Raw genomic sequence first — 23,262 nt, forward strand, 5'->3', positions numbered from 1 at the left:
AGCCCGCCCTGCTTGGCTGGAGTCCTAATGCACCTGGCTCCCTCTTGCCAAATCCCTGCCCTGTGCAGGGCTCCGGAGGCACTTCTCTAGAACTCATATTTCCTGGCAGAGTCCCTACACTAACCAGATGAACCATCCGTATCGGCTATCCCTACCTGATTCCCAGTACTAACAACTCCTACTGCTCCCCACCCCAGCTCAGCATAGCCATTGACACCAACCCCAATGAAGCCTAGGGTCATCCTACACCTTCCTAGAAACTATGAAAGGAGAATCTTAGTGGCCTTCACCAGCAGCCAGCCACACTGCTGAGTGAGTGATAATCAAGAGGCAACAAGACAGAAAACTCTTCATTCTCCAGAGTTCTCGTAAGAAAGAGCATCCTATAAATTTCTACAAAAGAACAGGAATCCCCCAAGAGATCCAGAAGCGAACAGAACTGTTCTACATGAAGTGAGGGTTAGGATTTGCTTGATACTTTGAAGAGGGAAGAGACAAGAAAGGAGAAAGAGAAAGAGCTGGCAAGCTCACCAAAGGTTGTGTCCCACCAAGGGCCCTGAACCGTCCCTTCAATTCCTGCCTGCCTGAATCTTCAACAAGACCACAGAAACTCAGCAAATTCTGGAAGGTGACTAGAGTGAATATGGAAACCAGTAAAGGAGAAGATATAGACAAGCCTGACAATGGATCATCACACACAGGGTAAAAATCAGTGAAAGATCTCAGGAAATCACAGGTTCACATCACAGGACACAGAACTGCTGATGTTCTAGTCAGGTTTAATAGCTCTTTAGATACCAAGAGGGCCCAGCTCATATCTGACAGTAGCATCATTATAGCCACCATTTTACTGAACACCAAACATGTGGTAAATTTTGCACATTCTTTCAATCCTCATAATAACCCTGTTAGGTATTATCCCCAACTTAGTGATGAGGAAACCGAGGTTCAAAGGGATCAAGTAACTTCCCCCAAATCACACAACTATTGCATGGCTGAGCCAGGATTGCTAGCCTGGCCAATGGAATCCAAAAGCCATGCTCTCCTCTAGGATATGTTGGACTCCAGAAGTCGCCTGGTTCCCTTCCATGTTCATCTCAGTCTCCCGCCATTGTCTCTTTCCATCTGCTCCTGAAGGCCCAGTATGGAGCAATAGTGATATCGCCTGAGTTAGGCCACAGTCAGTCACTCAACAAACATTTCTCAGAATCTTACCATTTGCCAGGAATTGTGCAGGAGATTGAGGATTCAAACGCAAGTACAACACAAACAATGGCCAAGTGCAGGGTGCCCTGGCAGACAAGCATCTACAGAGCTATGGGATAGCACAAGGGGAGCCCAGGTTCTGTCTTGGGGCAAGCAGCAGAGAATGAGGCTTTGGAAATGCACCTTCTTTGGCCAGAATGGACCACACACAGTCTCCTGATGTCAAAGAGCCGAGCGAGCCAAGAGGCCCCCTAGGGAATGACTTTTCCCGCCCCCCACTTTACCCCTCTGCCGGCAAGGAGAGAACAAAAAGTGTAGCCTCCACCCTACAGGAAAGGGAAGGAAAAATCAAGCTAACATTTTCTGAGTATCTCCTATGTGCCAGGCACCCCTTCAGGCCTCACAGCTGCATTTTGCTGAAGGAGTCACAGATTGGTTCAGTCACTTGACCTGGGTCATTCCACTGGGAAATGCAGAGCTGGGATTCAACCCAGTCCCGCGCCTCTGCAGCCCATGGATGATCCTTCCACAACTAGACGCCTCACCGCCTCTGGGCAGAAGCTGCCAGAGGTCCACCTGAACCCACTGATTGATTAAACCGTGGCCCAGCAGGTAGCAAGCGCTGCAAGGGATGGTGCCAGACCCACCGGGACCCTGCCCAAGTCAGAGGGTACGAAATAATGAAACGTGTGAGGGCTTGGGGTGCATGCCTGCTCAAGCTCTTTAGCCTCCTCTGAATCAGAAGACCGTCTGCCCAGGCTGCCTTGACTCCCATCATGCCCACCTCCCCTCCCCAGCCAGGAAGTCTGAGCACCAGCCTCAGGAAAATGTCAGCCAGGCCTAGCCAAGCATATGCCTGTGTCATTGGCACCCGCAGGGAGCTCCAACAGTCGGAAGGTGGAAGAACCCGGTGCCAGGGGCGGGGCAGATGGCATCTCGTCAGCCTCGTCACTGCTCTGAGAACCCTCAAACCCACTCTTGGCCAACTCTCTGAAACAAGGGCTGCCCACGAGCCCTCATCACCCATGCTCATGGCAACCCAGCCAGCCTGCAATGCCATGCCAACCCATGAGCTGGCAGAAACACCACCACAGCTCGATTCCCTCTGCCACCTGCCTGTTGTCACTCTTCACTGAGCATCGTTGGCCTTCCACAGGGCTGCGCTCCCAGGCTCCAGGCTTCCAATCTGCTCTCTGGGAGGCTGACAGAGGACGGGCAGGGCTGGGGGGAGGCCTCCCTTCCTCACTCCCACCAGCTCCTTGCCCAGGGCCTGGATGTTGGAACAAGTGCTAGGAACCCAGATGGTAATTGCTGCCATCTAATTATGCGTGCATACGATATTAGCCAAAAGCATTTGACTATCTCCTGCGGTCTCAGGCAGATCAAATGGAGAGGCGCACGGGTTCGAGGATTACTCCGGCAGGGTAATGGCTGACAAGACTGCCTGCTGCCACTCAGGCAGCCACTGCCTGGCTGTCTTTCCCCATCACAACCCTCACTCTTCACCTGAAGGAAGAGGGAGGGCTGGGAGCTCAGGCCTTCCGGGGCCAACACGGGCTAGAATCCTCCATGGCTCATGGCTCCTGACCTTTCTCTAACCCTGTCCTACTAACCACCACATTGAAGACCTTGCACTTCACCAAGGTAGAAGCAGAGGATGGGTGTATTCCAAAAATGGCATCTATGTGCTCATGGTGAATCCCATCTTCTTCTAAGACTACCATCTCTATCTTGCCATTTGATAACCCCTTATCCAGACTGAATCTTCAACTCATGTGGCACTCATTTGCAGTTAATGGGAAACTAGTGCCTTTGCCTGGCCCGGGTTCCTGAAGGTCAGATACCCTGTTTGGTTTTATTTTCTTTCTGGAATCAAACTACTTAGGTACATGCTTTGCACACAGTAGGGGCTCAAGACATGGTTACAGAGGTCAACTATTTTCTGGCTACCTTACCTACCGTATGACAGCTTCCATGCAGACGTTGGGAACAGACATGAACAAACCACCACCCCTGCCCCCACAGAATTCTACATCTAACCCACAAACATTTCACTGGGAATGACTACAGGGAAGGGAAGAGGAACCCCTAAGAAAGAAAGAAAAGGACAGGTGGGAGGTGAAGGTAGAGAGTGGCATGAATTGTCAAAACAGGACGAGTTTAGGTAAGACATCAGCGAGGACCTCCGAGGATTTCAGCATTTGCGCTGCTGGAACATGTTTGTTTTGTGCCCGCTGGGCATGAGGCAGGGAACTCACACACACAAGGGTCTCTGATCCCAAGGAACAATGTGCGGAAGTTGAGGGATGAGGACATCTATGTCAAGGATAACTTGGCTTCCTGTACTTATCACTTGAGAAGCAAAAGGATGCCACGGAGGAAGCCCTAGGGACAGCAGTCAGGCCTCAGCAGCTGTCAGGATTTGCAGAGTAGTGTGAATCCCTGAGAGCAGGAGGGGGAAGGTAGGAAGGGACTGGGGGCCAGCACTTACCTGCCTCTGGGGTGGCCTAGGTGCTGCAGAAACTGACCCGGCTGAGGGCAATGACTTGAGGCTCAGTCTGATGAACAAGCAGGTACCAGAGGACACCACTCTCTCCAGTCTCAGTCTGGGGTGAGTTCCAAGAAGACTTAGAGTAATCCTTGGAAGGCTCATGTTTAAGGACTGGAATTTGACTGAATCCCAGAATGGAGATTGGTGGGCACACAGGACAGGGCTGTGAGCCCGTGCCAGAACAAGAATTCAGGTGCACAGCCAAAGTCATCAGAACCAGCACATGGCATCGAGGTGGGGACAACAAAGAGGAGGCAGGGGTCCTCATCCGGATCCTTCTGGAACAATCCTCCTCGCTCACTGATTCACTCTGGCTCCAGGTGCAGAACATGGCTCCCTTTATATGAAGGACCAGCAGACCAGCTGTGGGCAGGACCTGCTAGAGGCTGGGCCCGAGTAGGGTCTTCCCAGAACAGGTGGGACATCAGTTGAGTGCTAAAGGATGAAAATAGAGGGGAGAGCATCACTGAAATGAGAAAAGATACAGAGGTGGGTTTTTTATGGCATGCTTCCCATTCAGTCCAAAAAATGTGTTCTACCGGAATTTAGAACAAAGACTAGCGCTTATCACATTTGGGAATACAGATTGGGGCTAGATCCTAAGGAGAGTTGAATATTAGGAATTCTTCTGGAGGTACTTTCGAACCAGTGAAAGGATATATATAGGGTGGAGGTGAAGGAATGCATATAGAGAAAGTGGCCTCTTGGGGTCTCACATCTTCCATGGAAAATCCAAGGAGAGAGTAGGAAACCCTCTCATTGCAGCTGCTGACCAGGTTGAGAGTTCCAGGTAGGAAGGAAAGAGATTGACCCAGGCTATGATTATGTGTGTGTGGCGGGGGGGCAGGGGGGAGTGTAGGACAAAGTGTGGAGAAGCAGAACCATGCTTACATTGTGCTCTCTGGGGCCAACCCACACCTGGCTTTGGGTCTGGGGCTCAGCTTTGGGATTAGCCATGGGATAAAGACAAGGCAACATCAAATGCCCGTTCCCACTTTCCCCTCCGACAGCCTTCTCCTCCTTTCCCTCCTCTTCCTTTTCTCTTGGTCTCCATGTAGGATGCGTTCCTGGCTTCTCCCTGCTCCCCCCTGCAGGGTGACTGCCTTCCAGCCACAGAGAAGTGGGTGTGTCAGACTGTAGATCATCAAAGAAGGGTTGACACCTTGTGTGTAATGAAGAGAGAAATGCATCAGGGGTGTTTAGGGGAGATGGCAGGTGATCACAGAGGCCTCCTCCTTGCCCAGATGTATTTTGTCAACTGATCACTCAGCAGACCAGAGAGGGAGCTCAGTCAAACCCCCTGGGTGCTCTGGAGGGATGGGGGCTCTTTTGATCCCAGACGTGCTTCACTCTGGCCTTAGCCACCCTCCTGCTCCTCCCCTGGTGGGGTGGAGTGAGGAAGGGACAGGCTCCCTTTGAAGCTCATCCTGAGACTGGGCAGAGAGCTTCCTTTCCCTGTAGAAAAATGAGAGCAGCAAGCTATGATGTGCTTGGAAATCAAATCCCACGAGAGCAGAGATGATGCTCTGGCCAAGGGTACAGTGGCTTCCCGCACAGCACTAACTTTTCCAAGGCCCCCCCCCCCCCACCTGCATAGACAACATAGCCATGACCTTGAAAAGCCACCAACTCTGAACTTCAGCCTCATTATCTGTGAAACAGGGATAATTCCATATTTTATTAAATCTGGGATACCACTGATTAGAAGACCTACCATTCTGTTATTTACCACTAAAAAAGAATTTACTGCCAATTAAACTATGATATGCCATCCTGTAAGGCACATCCTGATGTCACAGATGTTGAGATGGGAGGAAATACCCATGTGAAAATTTGTGGAATATGATCATTCTGCACAAGGCTCTGAGGAGGATTAAGCTATGATGAGCAACAACATGCTTTGTAAACTCTGAAACACAAAAACACGAGTTGTGTGCAGTATCAGAAGGTTGATTCTGGGAAAGATCTTGATGGCGCTAGAAAGTGAGCTTCGCAAGGGAAGGCATCCTGGTCTGTCTCCTTCACCACAGTAGCCCTAGTGCCTGGGTCGCTGCTTGGCACATAATAGGCTCATGGTAAGTACATCTGAATCCATAAACGATGAGTGATCTGTGAAGTCCCAAAACATGACAGTCTCGCATGGTGACAGGTCTATCTGCACTGCCAGGGGGCAGTGTTGAGTCTGGGGTCTGCGGCCCCCCTGCTCTCCTTCCGACACCTTGGGTATATAGGACGGGAGAGTCCAGGCAGACTCATGGTCAGGGCTTCCAGAGACTCGCAGGGCACGGCCTCTCACAGCCTGGCTCAGTTTTCATCAAATGAGGCTGGCAGGCTATCCCACTGAGCAAGTGAGAATTATCCCCACTCCTGAACAACACAGACGTTGGAGGCAATTCTTGAGCAACAACTACATGAACCACCAGGGGCTGAGTCCCCACCTGTGTCAAGGTGCCATCAAAGTTAGTTTCTTCTGGGCTTCTCTTTCTTGGCTACTAAGTGGCCACCTGTTCCTTCCATCTTCACAGGGTCTTCCCTCTGTTTGTACCTGTGTCCCAATCTCCTCTTCTTGAAAGGACACCAGTCGTGTTGGACTAAGCCCTTTCCTAGTAACCTCATTTTGTCTTCATTTCCTCTTTAACAGTCCTATTTCCAAATATAGTCACATTCTGAGGCATTGGGGGTTAGGGCTTCATCATAGGGATTTGTGCACACACAACTCAGCACATAACAGTTCAATAAACCTTTAATAACTACCTACTTCAGAACAGGCACTGTGCCAAGCAATGGGAACACATAAATAAATAAGACTGGCCTCAAATGGATCACAATCCAGTGGGGGAAAATAGGTACAGGAACAGATAACCATTTGGTGGAAGTGCAATGAGAAATGTATCAACCTAGTAGGAGGCCCAAGAAGGGCCACCTGTCCTAGCCTAAGGAGTGGGAGGTGGTCAGAGAAGGCTTCCTGGAGGAGGTGATATCTTAGCTGACTGTTAAGGATGAACATAAGCCAAATTGAAGTTGGGGAGAGGGAGAAAAGAGGATACTCCTGAGAGAAGAAACAAGACCCAAAGTGTGTTGATACACAGCCACATAGCAGGACATGCTTAGCATCTTACTTTTGCCCAGTGAGGCAATGCAGAGTGATGCCTCCTTAAATTTTGTGCCCTAGGGACTTCACTTGCCTCGCCCTGGTTCCAGCCCTGAAGAACCACAAATGGTTCAGTGTTGCTGGAGCATGAGATTCAAAACAGTGGCTAGTGAGCAGCAAGGCAAGATTTAGAGGTAGGTCCTGAAGGCCTGTGCGCAGTGCAAGGAGATTGGCCTTCATCCTGTAAGTGATGGGGAGTGAAGGGTTCCAGGATGGACTTCAGTTGTGTGCCCCCAGGAGCATTCTTAGTGCCTCAAACTACGTGGGCACATACTTCATGGGTAATTATGAGATACACAGGCACCCAGTGCCTGATTAGTAACTGTCATGTGGAGAGAGGACAGTAAAAGCACTGCCTAGGGTCATCACAAAAATTAAACGAGAAGAACCCATGTAATGTGTTTAGTATTGTGCTTGAAGCATAGTAGTTGTTCAAAAGCATTCGTTTCTTCTCAGTCCTCTTTGGTCCTTATCACATTCTGCCATTTAGTGTATTTACTTGCGTGCTAGCCTCCCGCGTTCTTTATGGAGCAAGGACTGTGATTTAGCAGAGGCTGGATGGACTTGTGGCAATAAAATGGGTTTTGGAGTCAGACAGAAAGACCTGGATTCCCAGGCCCACCGCATACCCACCAGCCGTGTGACCTTGGACAGACTGTTTCATTTTGTTAAACCTCCATTTCCTCATCTAAAAATACTCATCTCTAAAAATACTCAAGTGGAAGTGCCTGGCTCATGAGACACAATTAGCAATATTTGTTGAGTGTGTGAATGAAGAGGGAAGAGAGAGGCTGCCTGCCTTGGCTTCCTGCCCTACCGTCCACACTAAGACCTGGTCACCCTTGACTTTTCTTCTCTCTTACCTATGCACCTAATTAATCACCAAGCTCGGGTCATGCCTTCTCCTTCTTAGTTTAGAACCCATCCACTTCTCTTTCTCCCGGCTGCCTTGCTCTGAACCTCTTCATCCAGGCCACCACGTTTCTTGGCTGACTTCCCAGAAGGGCTGCCTTCTGTGGAGCCACCTTCCATAGACATACTGTTGGCCACCTACCCAGGGGTCCACCTCTCTTCCACATGGTGCAAAGGTAAGTGGATTCATCCAAGCCAATCATGACAAATTCATCCTCCTTGTCGGTGATTCATTTGGGAAGGGGCAGGGAACCCAAACCTGGCTGAAGAAGGGTAAGCAAATCTGCTGGAGGACTTCAGGGAAAGTTTTTCATACTGATGGAGAGACATAGCTCCTCTTCCTCCAATGAAGGGTATCCTGTCTGCACGGGAAGCACCTTGCATGTGAGGAGTCATGGCCCACATGCTGAAGACCGCAGAACAGAAATATGGCAAGACCCTGGGTTCTCATGGCATCATGCAGCTGCCCAATAAACCAATCCTAGACACTTGCTGCCGCCATGCGTCTCACCATTTGAGATAAGAGGTTCTCACTATCTAACTAGTTTCGTTTGGGTTCCCTAGGACTTGCAGCATCTTGACTGATACAGCTGCCCACTCCCGGTGCCAACTCTCAAATCCTTCTCCACGACCACACACTATAGAGCTCTGGTGGCAAATCTGGCCATGGCAGCCTTTCCATGGCTTCTCCTTGGCATCAATTTCAAGTCCAGTTACTTAGCATGCCCTTCAATGCCCTTCCTGATCCAGCCCCTGCCTCCTCTACAACCCTGTATCCTTTTATTTCTCTCTCTCCTGGGCCCTCTTAACCCCACCATGCCTACAATCTATTCTCAACCCTCTGGGCAAGTCTTTGAACCTTCCCGTCTTCAACTTCCTCATCTGCAAAGTATCTATACCATACGATTGCTGTGCAAACAAAAGGAGTTCATATATGTAAAGAACTGGTGCCCAGATTAATCTGTAAAGTGCCACATAAATATCGTTGTATCATTATTACTGACATTTCCCCAAATGTGCCTTTTTCAGGCCTCCTGTTTCTTTCCATTGGCCAGAGGCAGACGACAAGTCCCTAGCGGATGGCAGGGTCACAGGATAGGAGGAGCCTTGAGTCCCTCAACTACCACATAGGCATGTGGGGCTGTTATGTGTTCAGGCAATAAATCCTAGCATGAATTTGTTTGCTACAGCAGCCAGCACTCTACTAACTAAACCGGCTCCCCTACAACCTGCCCCGTGTCCCTGTAATAACCCCTGTTCTAGCAACTAGCAGGCTGTGTTGTCACCGCCAGTTTACATTTCCTTTTCCCTTCCTAACTAGAAGCAGGAGTGAGTTGATTCACCTTTGAGTACTGTTATGGATTGAATTGTGTCCCCCCCCACCCCGTCCTGCTTCAAATATGTTTAAGTCCTAACCCCCAATACCTTAGAATGTGACCTGAGTTGGAAATGGCATCATTGCTGATGTGATTGATTAAGATGAGGTCATATAGGAAGAAAGCAGTGGGTGCCTAATCCAATATGACTTCCATCCTTACAAGAAGAGAGAGGGGTGCCTGGGTGGCTCAGTCGGTTGAGCATCCGACTTCAGCTCAGGCCATGATCTCTCAGTTGATGAGTTTGAGCCCCACATTGGGCTCTGTGCTGACAGTTTGGAGCCTGGAGCCTGCTTCCAATTCTGTGTCTCCCTCTCTCTCTCTGCCTCTCCCCCGGTCATGCTCTGTCTCTCTCTGTCTCAAAAAAGAAGATAAACATTTAAAAAAAATTTTAGAACAAGAAGAGAGAAATTTGGACACAGGCACACACAGAGGGAAGACAATGTGAAGATACACATACACATAGGGAGACAGCCATGTGACGATGGAGGCAGAGACTGGAGAGATGCAGCGGCAGGCCAAGGTCACCAAGGTGGCCAGCCACCAGCAGAAGCTTTAAGAGGTAAGGAAGGATTCCCAGGGTCTCAGAGGGAGCATGGCCCTGCTGACACCTTCATTTCGGACTTCTGGGCTGCAGAACTGTGAGAACATAAATTTCTGTCATTTTCAGCTACCTCGTTTGTGGTACTTTATTTCGGCAGCCCTAAGGAACTGATGCAAGCACCAGCTCTTACAACAGTGTCAGAACCAGAGTGGGAACTTCATCAATATTTGTGGATGGAGTGGAGGAAGGAAGGAAGGAAGGAAGGAAGGAAGGAAGGAAGGAAGGAAGGAAGGAAGGAAGGAGGAAGGAAGGAAGGAAGAGTGAAGGAAGGAAGACAGGAGGAGGGAAGGAAGGAAGGAAGGAAGGAGGGAGGGAGGAAGGAAGGAAGGAAGGAAGGAAGGAAGGAAGGAAGGAGGGAAGGAGGGAGGGAGGGAGGGAGGAAGGAAGGAAGGAAGGAAGGAGGGAAGGAGGGAGGGAGGGAGGGAGGAAGGAAGGAGGGAGGGACGGAGGGAGGGAGGGAGGAAGGAAGGAAGGAAGGAAGGAAGGAAGGAAGGAAGGTAGGAAGGAAGGAGAAAAAGAAAGAAGAAGATGGAAGTGACTTTTGCTCCCCTTTGATCTCCTTCTAGACAGTTACCAGGGGTTTTTTTAGGCTTTGGACACAGGAAGAGAGGATTTCTTCCAGAGAATGCTGTAAGTGTGTGCTTGGAGCACTCTCCTGGAAGAAGTGAGTGAGGCTGAAGAAACATCTCCTTCAGGCCACCAACTGACAAAATAATATGAGCTTATAAAGCGAGAGTCTCCCTACGGCCTCATAAGCTGGGAGAGAGAATAAAATACTTTTTTAGAAAAAAATGAGAGGCAGCATCACATAATTTCTCTTAAGTGTCTTCTGGGCACCAATAGCCTATAAATAGACAGTGCATCTGGTGTGGGAGCAGTTTTGGGGAGGGGGGAAGCAAAGACTAGGGTGCCATTCACAGGCTGCAGGCTCTGGACCTTTCTAGGGTTATCCAGACTGTGGGGTGGGGGTGGGCTGGGTCAAAGAGCTGAGGCTGCACCGAGGGCCCTGGGAGGGCAGCTGGGGGACAGGGGTAAAGCAGAGGCTAGGTGGTGGACCTGCCAACCTGCCGACCTGCAGGGCAAGAACAACCCTCCCATCCCAACATTGGTAATGTAGCAGTCGACTATCCGCTAGTGGGAGACACGGGGACTGCAGCTTCCGATTGCTGCTGTAGCAAAGGGCCACAAATTACTGGCTTAAAACACAATTTATTATCTTTCAGTTCTGGAGGTCAGCTCAGAAAGGTCTCATGGGGCTAAAATCAGGGTATCAGCAGGGCTGCATTCCCTTCTGGAAGTGCTAGGGGAGGATCCATTCCCTGGCCTTTTGAAGCTCCTAGAAGCTGTACCGTTTCCTCATCTCCCGTCTTCGAAGCAAGCAACACTGGGCTGAGTCCTCATCTGCCATCTCTCTGGGTCTCCTTCATCTGCCTCCTTCCTCCACCTTTAAAGGCCTTTGTGATTACATTGGGTCCACTGGAACAACCCAAGGTGGCCTCCCTACTTTAAGGTCAGCTGATTAGCAGCCTTAATTCCAGGTGCAATCTTAATTCCCCTTTGCCACGTAAAGTAACATAATCACGGGGTCCAGGGGTTAGAACATGGATATCTTTGGGGGTGGGTGGACATTATTCTCTTACGTCTCCGATCCCCAAAGATACAAGTCCATCCTACAAGCAAAATACAAATGCATTCACACTACTTCTGATACAAGCTATATTAGCCAGTGTTCAACCAGAGAAGCAGAACCAGCAGGAGGTGTATATTGAGATGAATTGTAAGAAATTTGCTTACATCGTTGTGGGGGGTCGGCTAGGCAAGTCTGGAACTTGCAGGGCAGGCTGTGACTCTAGGATATGGACTTGACGTGCTAAGCATGAGCAAAATTTCCTCTTCTCTCAGGGAGGGCTCAACCCTGCCTTCCAGATCTTTCAACAGGATCAAGCCTACTGGGATGATTTAGGATAACCTCCCCTATTTAAAGTCACCTGACTGGATTTTAATCACATCTACAAACTATCTTCACAGCAACAGCTAGATGAGTGTTCGATGGAATATGTGGGGACTGCAGCCTAAGCACGTTGACATGTCAAAGAGACCACCACACATGTAAGGTGGCTCACTAAGGACGCAGTCCTCTTCCCTCCCCAGCCTGCTAACCGCAAGCTCCTGGACACCTTGGAATGGATGACAATTTTGAGGACGGTCCTCTCTGTGGACTTAAAGGGGTCTAAGGAGCCCACAAAGCTGCTGCTGCTCTCATCTACTGTTCCCTGAGATTAGCGGCTCCTTAAGAATAAAGGCTAAGATTTTATATTTATATTTGCATCTGGCACTGGGTTCAGTGATCCTTGTATAGGATGCTTCATCAGGGAACGTTGTTTGGAAGGTTTTTGTCTTTGTTGAGTAAATATTCTCTCCTGTTCCTAACCTGCCAACCCCCTTGGGCAGCTGCCAATCTGAGTGCATTTCCAGCTACTAATTGAAATATTGGTACAACTTGCATCCCATCACAGTGTCATATATGGCCAGGTGGCATCAGGGGGATAATGAGAAATCATACTAGGGGTGGGAGTGGGGTGAACACACAAATAGGTTAGAAGAAGAAGCCATGGCACCTGTTTGTAGAGACATTTGTAAACAAAAAAGAGCCCAGCCTGCCTAGATCAGGGTGAATGTTGACGTCTGGAGACCATCGTCCTCAGCATGGCCCGACGGCCTGAGAGATCTCTTACTCCTGAGTGTTCCAGATCTTTGGGAGATCCAGGATGCCCGTGATACCAAGGACAAAGGGAAGAGTCTCACAAGCCAGGCCTTGGAGAACCTTTTGTCATAACCCCTTATTTTACAGAGACTCAGAGAGGGAGAGTGATTTGCTTAAAGTCACACAGCCAGCTAGGCTGACAGATCTGGTACTAGAAGCCAAGGCTCGTGATTCTGATGCACTTTTTAAATTTGCACTATGCTCTTGTGTCAACCTCAGTGATGGCACATTCCAGGATACTCAGAACTCTATCTAAGCATCCAAAAGGGTTAGGCCTATCTATCTCTCCAAAGTTCCAGTGAAATGATACGTTCTCTGATGGGAGTATATTTAACATCTGCCCCTTAAATAAGCATGAATTCTAAATAAAAACGTTTGCAACTTAGGAAAGGTTCCCTGTCCATTCTCTTCAACCAAATTACTTCCGTGAAGTGCATTCAATAAAGGAATTCTGGAACCCCCACTGTTTTCACAGGATCTTTGGATAGTTGTGATTCACTGGCTTGAGCAGTCTCTTGAAAACCAAGCCCAAATGAAAAGTGTTTCATTTGCACGTAACTGGATCACTACCCAAGAATAATTCACGGGATGTATCAGAACTTATTTTTGTTTAATGATTTATTCAACAGGGGAAGTTTTCCCTTTGTCCATGGTATAATCGTGGTACTGGGCACATTCCACAGATTGATGGCTACAATGGGCAGATTTCTAAGATGACCTCCCAGTGCCATCCCCTGGTGCAAACATCCTGTATCCCCTCCCATCAAGGATGGGCAGGACCTGTAAATATACTAGTATGATAGAGAAAGATGGGATAAAATAGGCAGAGATGGAAAGGTTAGGACCTGAGTTCCTGAGGTGGGGAAAAAAACAGAGATTTTGAAACAATGCTGGGAGCACAGAGCAAACTACCTTGGGCCTAAGGTTCCTCTTAAGAATGTAACAGACACGGGCCACCTGGGTGACTCAGTCGGTTAAGCATATGACTTCAGCTCAGCTCATGATGTCATGGTTCCTGAGTCTGAGCCCCGCGTCGGGCTCTGTGCTGACAGCTTGGAGCCTGCTTTGGAAACTGTCACTCCCTCTCTCTCTGCCCCTCCCTCACTCATGCTCTGTCTCTGTCTCTCAAAAAATAAACATTTAAAAAAATTTTTTTTAAAAAGAATGTAACAGACACCACCTACTCCATCTCAGGTTCCCCTGAGGAATTTGACAATCAAAATACCTAACTAAGATAAGTAACCCATAAAACTTATGTTATAGGAGGGATGGTATGACCATAGTCTGACTCCTCACACAGAGGAATTGAGCCAATCAGGAATGGACAACCCAGCACCTAGAGTTATCTGACCAATAATGGCAGGACCTGAGAAGGAATGAGGGAAAAGGGAAGATGGGGGTGGGGGAGCAACCAAAACCCTATAAGACAGAAGTCCCTTGCCTGTAGTTGGCGATATTCACTTTGGAATGCCCCCTCTCTGTAAAGAGAGCTTCTATACTATTCTTCCTTTCTGATCTTATACTCTAATAAACTTTTGCCTGATGCTCATTTTGTGCCCGCCTCTTCATTCTTCAAAGCAGTGAGACAACGAACTCCAGGTATTGAGGTAAAAAATCCTACAACACTAAGATAGTCACTCCCTTGAGGACGTTACACTACATAAGACTCCTTCATAGGAGACTGGATGGAGATTCTCCTAGGAGTAGCTGAGGACCCCAGGCCAATGGCTAGTAATGAAATGGGGGCCTCAGTCCTACAACCTCAAGGAACTAAATTCTGTCAGTAGTTTGCAAGAGGTCCCCAAGCTTCAGATGAGAACACAGCCCAGCAGATACCTTAATTTTGATGCCTTGTGAGACACTGAGCAGAGAACCCAGCCAACCCGTGCCAATTCCTAGCCTATGGGAACCATGAGATACTAAATGATTATGGTTTTAAGCTGCTGAGTTTGTGGTAATGTGTTACACACCAGTAGGAAAATACAGCTGACTCTTGGACAACATGGGTTTGCATTGCACAGGCCTACTTAAATGCAGATTTTTTTTTTCAATAAATGCAGTACAGTGTTGTGGATGTATTTTCTCTTTCTTATGGTTTTCTTAGTAACATTTTCTTTTTCCTAGCTGATTTCATTGGGAGAATACACTATATAATATATATGTAACATACAAAACATGGGTTAATTGACTGTTTATGTTACTGGTGAGGCTTCCGGTCAAGAGTAGGCTATCAGTAATTATGTTTTAGGGATGTCAGAATTTTTATGTGGATTTTCAACTATGCAGGAAATTGGTGTCCCAACCCGCCCATACCCCCACCCCACCCCCACGTGGTTCAAGGGTCAACTGCAGTAACACAGCTTCCGAGCATTCTTTCTATCCAAGCACAAAGAAAAAATAGTATTTATATAGCACAGTGAGATAAATGGTTGAAGCCACCCAGGCTGGGGGCTCTGACACCCACGCCCCAGTCTGCCACTCGGAGAGTTGAGGGCATCAAGTATCTAGCCCCACCTATCAGGAAGCTCTGTACACAGAAAGTCCTATCAGCTCTTGAAGCTGTAAACACAATCTCAATTCAGAAATCAGAATGTGTGGCAGCTCTCACAACTCTCCATTTGACTTGCGGTCAAGCGTCCTTCCCCTCCGGCAGGATGCTGCTGCCTCTGGAATGCAAGGTTTGTGCCAGGGGTCCCGCTGGGGCGTCCCTTGTCAGCGACAGACTCTGCACTCTTCTCATTGCACCCAGAGTCATTCCCCCGGGTCCCTGGGGACCACAGGCACTGCAGACCCTTTGTGGGAGTACCCACCCCATGCTGGAGTATAAGGATTCTGAGAGGCGGGGCCCCTCCAGATCTACACAGCTTCAACCTCCCTTCCAGCACCGCTTAAGTGTGGTCCCAGGGACGTGAGGCTACACTCTGGGTGGCCAGGCAATCACCCCCGTCCTTGAGGACCCCCTCAGTCTGGTCTGGGCTCTGGTCAACACTGCAGCCTGGGCCCAGCAGGATGAAGTACAAGGCCCTTGCCAGGGACCCACAGGTTTAAACTTGATAAATCAAGTTCCTTCCAATTCTCCCTCCTCCACTCCACCTCAGCCGCTGGTGGAAATCTTATCTCTTTTTGGGCTGAGAAAGAGACTGTTATTCTCCACAGTCTGGTTCATGATATAAAATCTGTGCACTGAGCCCTCTGGCTTTGGCTTTTGATATTTAAAGCCAAGCTTTAGAAATTCAAAAATACCCTTTTTTCTCTCAAGCACCTTGCCCTTGGAATTGAAATCCATGGCTCTCAATACCATTGCCTCTACAATAGATTTACAAAAGGCTACTTAAGAGCTCAAAAGCCAGGAAAGGGACTCTTTGTTCTCTCTGTATGGTCCCTACCCTCAGGGCCCTGCCGGAGAAAGCCCTGCCAGAAAGCACAGGGTAGAGTCAGGAGTGAAAGGGTTAAAGGAATGGGAAAGACTCCTAGTTTAACATCAAAATTTGACTGCGAGGCATTTATAAAATGCTGAGATGTGTCTCCCCAAGGCTTTGCTAGGTGTGGTTTTCCTGACTCATTCCAGTCAAAGTACTAATAAAAATGAACAATAAATGTTGACACCAATAGTTGACAGATAAGTTTATTAGGTTCATTTACAAGCATTTGTCACCTAAAACTTTTCGAAAACAATCTTGGAGTTTCTACAATGTGCAACTTTAAATACATACTTATTTTATACATGAAAGAGTATATAAAATATAAGAATCCACAAATATCTGGACAACTAATTTTTGACAAGGTACAGAGGCAAGCCAGCTAATAAAGGATGATCTTGGGGCGCCTGGGTGGCGCAGTCGGTTAAGCGTCCGACTTCAGCCAGGTCACGATCTCGCGGTCCGTGAGTTCGAGCCCCGCGTCAGGCTCTGGGCTGATGGCTCAGAGCCTGGAGCCTGTTTCCGGTTCTGTGTCTCCCTCTCTCTCTGCCCCTCCCCCGTTCATGCTCTGTCTCTCTCTGTCCCAAAAATAAATGAACGTTGAAAAAAAAAATAGTTAAAAAAATAAAAATAAAGGATGATCTTTTTAACAAGTGGGGCTGCGACAACTGGACGTCCATATTTTAAAATATTAACTTTTAGCCATGTGTCCCACCATATACAAATATGAACTCGAAATGAATCATAATCCTAAACGTAAAACCTGACACCATAAAACTTCCAGAAGAAAGCATAAGAGTAAATCTTTGTGACCTTAGATTCAGCAAAGGCTTTTTATCAAAAAAGAAATCAAAAACAGTAGCATCAAAAATATGATCCAAAAAAAAAAAAAAAAGATATCTGTCAATTGAACTCATCACAATTAAATCTCTGCTCTTTGAAAGATGCTGTTGACTCGAAGACACCCACAGACAGAAAGAAAATCTTGGAATAAATCTGACAAAAGCCTTGGATCCAATATAAACAAAAAGGTTTTAAGATTCAATAAATAAAACAAACCACACAATTTCCTTATTTCTTTTTTTTTAAGTTTATTTATTTGAGACAGAGAGCACAAGTGGCACAAGGGCAGAGAGGATCCCAAGCACTGTCAGTGTAAAGCCCGATGTGGAGCTCGAACTCATGAACCATGAAATCATGACCTGAGCCACAGTCTGACACTTAACCCACTGAGCCACCAAGGCGCCCGCACACAATTTTTTTTAACGAGCAAAAAATGTAAAGACATGAAAAGATGTGCAACATCCTTAGTCATTACAGGAGTGCAAATTAAAAGCACAAGGACATGACACTTCACACTTAGTAGACGGACCTGCTTGAAAAAGGCTCATGAGGTGTGGATAGGGAGCTCTCGTCCCCTGCCAGAGGGAATGTGGAATGGTACAACCACTTTGGAAAAGAGCACAGTAGTTCCTTAAAAAGTTAAACACACGCCTACCCCATGGCCTCGCCATTTCTGCCTTAGGTGTTTGCCCAAGAGAAACGAAAGCCGATACCTATACAAAGATTTTTATAGAAATGTTCATAGCACTTTATTTGTAATAGCCCCAAAAGAGGAAACAATCCAGATGCTCATCCCGTGGGGAACTTCATAAACCGTGGTCCATCCACGCAATGGAATTGTACTCAGTAATAAAAAGGAATGGACTATTGATCCCATTGATACCATGAATAAATCTCTTATGCTAGATAAAAGAGAATATACATACTATGTGATTCCATGTACATAAAATTATCAAAATGCAAACTGATTTGTAGTAACAGAAAGCAGATGTGTGGTTGCCTATGGGGAGATCATGCAAGAAGGGAAGGGGGACAGCCAGGGGCAGGAGAGATTATAAAGAGACAAGAAGAAATTCCATGGGGGGGGGGCGGGGGCAGTGATGGATGTGTTTAGCATTTGAATTATGGTGATGATTTCACAGGTACAGGAGACACATCAAAACTGAAACTGTACGTTTTAAATATGTACGGTATCTTACACATCAATTATACCTCAATAAAGCTGTTAAAAAGATATGTTTATGAAAACAGCGTGTGTCTCTGGGTCTGTCACAGGGATAGGCTTCTAACACAATCAATACGTACCTTCCAAAACCTGAGCTAAGTTACATACAACTACACATAGATCTCTCAGATTCACTGGTTGACCTCATTCAATGTTATGCATAAAATGAACATTTTTAAGTTGGTGCTCACAAGAAATGTTAATATAGTTTCAGTAACTATTAAAGTCTGTGAATGTTGTGGCAAGTACATCAGTAGACACTTAGTCCTTCATACTATGTTTTCAACGATCTGCAGTCTGAGTGGGTGAGGGCAGGAGAGGAGGTTGGGCAAGAGGTGGGGAGGTATGGGGGTGTGCTGTGGGAAATGGCAGTTGATGAGGAAGAGTATCTTCACCTGAAACACAGAGCCCCAAGTCACTGGGCCAGAGGAGGGGAGAGCAAGGAAGACTGAGAAGGGGGCAGGATGGGGAGAAGAGGGGAAGGCAAGAACGGGGTGATGAGCCCCACAAAGCTAGCAGGAAGAATAATCCTAATGGCGACGATTTATTACATGCTGTCCATGAGCAGGTGCTGAACATGGGTTATCTTAGTTCATCCTTAAAACCCTATGAGGTGAACACTGCAATTAAACCCCTTAAAAGACAGAAGGCTGGTGCCTGATAGAAAATTTAAATAGCTTGTCTGAGGTTAGAAACCCCAAGAGAGGGAGGCGTTTCCAACTGTAAGTAGTTTGCTATTATTGCCATAGCTACCACAGATTTAGTGACTTAGAACACCACAGATTTATTCTTTCATAGTTCTGAGGTCAGAAAGCTGATACGAGTCTTGCGGGGCTAAAATCAAGATGTTGGCAGGGCTGTGTTCCTTCTGGAGGCTTCAGGGGGAAATCTGTCCATTGCTGCTTTAAGCTTCTGGAAACTGCTCACATTCCTTGGCTTGTGGCTGAATCCCTCCCCATCTCCTTTAGACTCTCCTGCCTCCCTCTTATGAAGACCCTTGTGATTACACTGAGCCCAGCTGCGTAATCCAGGGTAACCTCCCCATCTCAAATGCTTGATTTAATCACAGCTGTAAAATCCTTTCTACCACATATGGAACACTTATAGCTCCTGGGGACTGTCTTTGGGGGCCGTTGTTGTCTACGACACCGACCCTGGCTGATATGACCCCTTCAGTCAAGATGAGAGGCCTTTGCTAATGAGTCCCCAGTCACCCTTCCCCATCCTTTTCCCATACTCCTCCCCACAATTAGCACGGCAGCCAGGACTCACAACCTGCAAGGCACCTGCAATGCTGAACACTTCTCACCTTCCTCCTGGTGACCGCCCTCGGCTACACCTCCCTCTTGTCCTCATCAAGACCTGCTGAAATCCTAGCCCTCCTCTGAGTGCCAGCTCAAATGTCAGTTCCCTGTGAAGCCTTTCCAAGGTTTCCCTGTGAAACCCTCTAAGTTGGGGGTACCCTCAGCTCCCCACTGCCTCTACTGCATTTGGGTACCACGTGTATCTTTCTACCGGGGCAGTTTGTGTAAGCTCTTTAGGCAAGAATCATATCTCATTTATCTGTGTAGCCCCCACAGCCTACCAAACAGACCCCTGTACACGAGGGGGCTTACTGGGTGTTTATTCAGCACCTGAATAGATCAATGGATGGACACAAGCCAGGACCCAGGTAAAGCATCCTCTGCCCCAGAGTGCACTGGTCCTCTCCAGGGCCCCTCCAGCCCAGGGCCTGGTGCACCTCACTGCCAAGACAGCGGCACTGCCCCAGACCTAACACCTATGGCCGAGCTCGGCGAGTTTGCTCAGAGCTGTTTTAACTTGGAGCTTGTGCTCTAATGAACAGATGGCATAAATAAGGGAAGGGATGGAGAATTTGAGGCAGAAAGCAGGTGGGGCATTCAAGGCTGATGGGCTCTAGTCCCTGTACCCACTTAGCTGGGAAAAGCAGGGCAAGGATGCTCAATTTGAGAATGTGTTGTCTCTGACTGATTCAGCCTCCTGGGTCAGCCCTTTCCTGCCATTTGGGGCCTGGTGAGGGCCTTTGCAGCTAGAACCACCAGCTCCCCAGGAATATGCCCCTGGCCCCTCACCCAAAATAGTTCTCAAAACCACTGGGGTCAGAGTAGGAAATAACGCCACAATGCTACAGACTAAATGTTTGTGTCCCCTGCAAAATTCATATATTGAAATCCTAACCCTCAATGTGATGTGTTAGGTGGGGCCTTTGGGATGTGCTTAGGTCATGCGGATGGAGCCTCATGAATGGAATTAGTGTCCTGGTGAAAGAAGCCCCAGAGAGCTCCCTCTCCCCTTCGGCCAAGTGAGGACACAGCAGGAAAATAGCCATCTATGAAGCAGGAAGTGTCTCTCACCAGACACCAAATCAGCCAGTACCTTGACCCTGGGCTTCCCAGCCTCCAGCACTGTGAGAAATAAATGTTTGTTGTCTAAGTCCCTCAGTCTATGATATCTTTGTTACAGTATCCCTAATAAATTAAGACTACATGGAGCTAACACCTTTATTCTACATTACCTATTGAACCCAAAGTTCAAGGACAGGAAAGCTCCATTCATTAGTGGTACCACCATCATTTTTGTCAACCACCATTCCACCATTTATGGACACAGTGGGCAAATGGCCCTGAGTCAGATACTGGCTCACCTACTCCCAATGACAGCATACACAGGTGCAGACAAGTGTGTGTGTGGGGGGGGGTGTGGGGGGTGTGGGTGTGTGTGTGTGTGTGTGTTGAAGCCCCCATGGGGTTGGAAACAGAGGCCCTCGGTATTCTTCCTTGGTTTCCATCTCTTGTTGATTAAATCTTTGCTTATCTACCTCTTCTGTGGACAAAGGGGTTTGAGGCCAGAGATTTAACCATTAAGTTAAACAATAAGGCAATGGATCTTAAACAAAAATACTTCAGGAATTCCTCCAAAGAATGTGTGAGTATTGAGAGCCAAGGAATTGGGAATTATTCTTGCCAAGTTTTTGGCATAGGCCTAAGCGGTGATGCTATCTGTCCACAGCGTGGAGTAGGAACAAGGAAGGGATAAGGAAAAAGGAGAAGACAATGTGACCCTCTTAGATAACTGTCTATCTCCTCATTAGTCAGATTCTCTCAAGTAGTTTGGAATCATGGAAATTTCTACCCTTAACCATCCTTCACTTAATAGAACTTTAGAAGTATATGCTAATAGCAAACAAAGGTAGATTTGGGCATCTCAGGTGTTTGGGACTGGACAGAGAGCAGCATCTTTCTCTTGGGGTATCAGACAGTAGCCAGTGCCCAGCAGATCCACGGAGCTGTATACAGTAAACACAGAGCAAGACCACACGGATAGGCAGGTGACGATGTACTGAACAATTCTAGGGGGCACCGTTCACGTTGTGCTCCTGCAGAGTTGCATATTCATTGTGACAGTTTTCCAGCAGATGGCAGTGATGTGTCTTAAGGAAGGAGCCCTTATTTATAATTTGCACCAAGCCCCGCATAAGCTAGGGGCCATGCTGCAATACCCAGAGTGTGTGGTTCACCTACTTGACCTTGACTTCTTTTCTTTAGAGAAATGGTACCGGGAATACAAAAACGGCCAGAAGGCCACGCCAACCCAACCTGCATCCATGTGACATGTCCACTGTCCTGGCCTCGATTTGAGATAGAAAAGTGGCCTGGACTGTTAGCAACTGAGTAGCCGAGAGTGCTCTAACCTCCATCCTGGTTCCTGACTACATCCTGGTGTGGAGGAAAGAGCGGGGAATAAATGTCTTTCTCACTGCTCTGTCCCCAGAACCCAGCATATTGCCTGACACAGAAAGGGTGCACAATACAAGTTAGTCCAGGGAATGGATGAATGAACGAATGAATTCTTCAACAGATACCTGCGGAATGCATGGGTGAGTATGTGCTCTTCTATCATTTGGTGCATTTACTTCGCCAGTCCTTAGAGAGAGACAGCAAAAGCAATGCCCAGGGACTTCTCCGAAGGAAGGCAGAAGCTGCCAAAGTGAATTCACTTAAAAGATCTCTCACCAGGAAGCAGCCCCTAGAGAGTCCCCTTTCTGGGGGAGCAAATCTCTTCCTTAATCACCACCGCTGCTCACTGTTACTGCTCACTCAGTCCAGCTGTCTGTCCCACCTCTCAGCAAAGCCTATTTACCAAACCCATTTGCAAGTCTAAAATGTAATCACTGGCTTCCTCCTCAGAATGTTAATCTTCCAGCAGGCCTTCCCAGAGCCAGGCTGGAACCCTGGGCTGGCTAGCTGGGTGTGGTCCTGCCTTCCTCCCTCCCCGCCCCCCCCCCTCGCCCCCCACACACTGCTGCTGCTCAGCATTAGAAATCCACATGGACCGGGCAGAAATAGCGATCAGGCAAAAGTCTGGGCTGGGGCCGAAACACCTCCGCTGGGGATTGCCAAGGGCAGACTGGCCTTGGGCCAGGCAGCTGGCGGGGTTTAGGGAAAAAGGCTGGGGGACCCTGGGTCAGGCCTCCGGTGCAGAGGGCTCCATCCTGCTCTGCCTGATGCGATGCCTGCCCACACAGTGCTCGCAGGGCTGCAGGCAGATCTGCAGCCCAGGAGCAGCCCAGGCACAGGGGATGGCTCACAGAGGTACTCCGCAGACACTCAGTGAACCGAAAGGCTACAGGCAAAGTTGCTAGGGTGGAACCGAACTCATTCTTTTGTCCTGGACCAGCCAGCCTACTGTTCCTTCCAGTAGCAAGTGTTTATGGGGCACCTGCCATACATCAGGCACTGTGCTGGGTGTGGAACATACCAAAGAACAAACAGACATGGGCCCCCGTCTCATGGCACTTGTGGTCACGTGGGAAATATAAACAAGAAGTTAAATGCCCTGCCAGGTGCCAGATCAAGGGCACCCAACCTGATCCAAAAGATTCCTGCAGGAAGTAGCAATTAAGCCAGGACTTGAGGGACAGGGATAGGAGTTAGCAGGCAGGGGACACTGCCAGGAGACCAGAGCAGGCACCACACTTTCTAACAAGTCAAAATTCAGACTGGTTGGATTTGTGAAGTGGAGAACGGCCAGACAGGAGGGCGGGGGAGCCAGGTCCCCGAGAGCCTCCTTTGTCAGCCAGGCATGGAGTCTGCACTTCCAGGGGGGTGTGGTATCAATAGGGAGCAACGGCAGGGTTGGGGGGAAGGGATATTGGATATTGGAGGCCAAGGCAAGTTAGGGATAAGTGAT

At 48.2% G+C, this 23,262-nt stretch overlaps 1 protein-coding gene and 1 long non-coding RNA gene across 3 annotated transcripts in view; one reads left to right on the plus strand and one right to left on the minus strand.

The window, feature by feature from the left end:
• Window positions 1-3,697: 3,697 nt before the first annotated feature.
• Window positions 3,698-23,262, minus strand: part of BUD13 (BUD13 homolog) — a 306,228-nt gene continuing 286,663 nt past the window's right edge. For both annotated transcript variants that reach the window (XR_006713754.1, XR_006713753.1), the window contains one exon: window positions 3,698-4,192. The gene's annotated coding sequence lies outside the window, so the exon portion shown is untranslated. The remainder of the gene's footprint in view (window positions 4,193-23,262) is intronic.
• On the plus strand, window positions 9,622-12,946 carry LOC123600703. The gene is made up of 2 exons (XR_006713765.1): window positions 9,622-9,758; window positions 11,703-12,946. It is a non-coding gene; the product is annotated as an uncharacterized LOC123600703 (long non-coding RNA).

Source organism: Leopardus geoffroyi, chromosome D1 (genome assembly GCF_018350155.1).
Source record: "Leopardus geoffroyi isolate Oge1 chromosome D1, O.geoffroyi_Oge1_pat1.0, whole genome shotgun sequence".
Taxonomy (NCBI): domain Eukaryota; kingdom Metazoa; phylum Chordata; class Mammalia; order Carnivora; family Felidae; genus Leopardus; species Leopardus geoffroyi.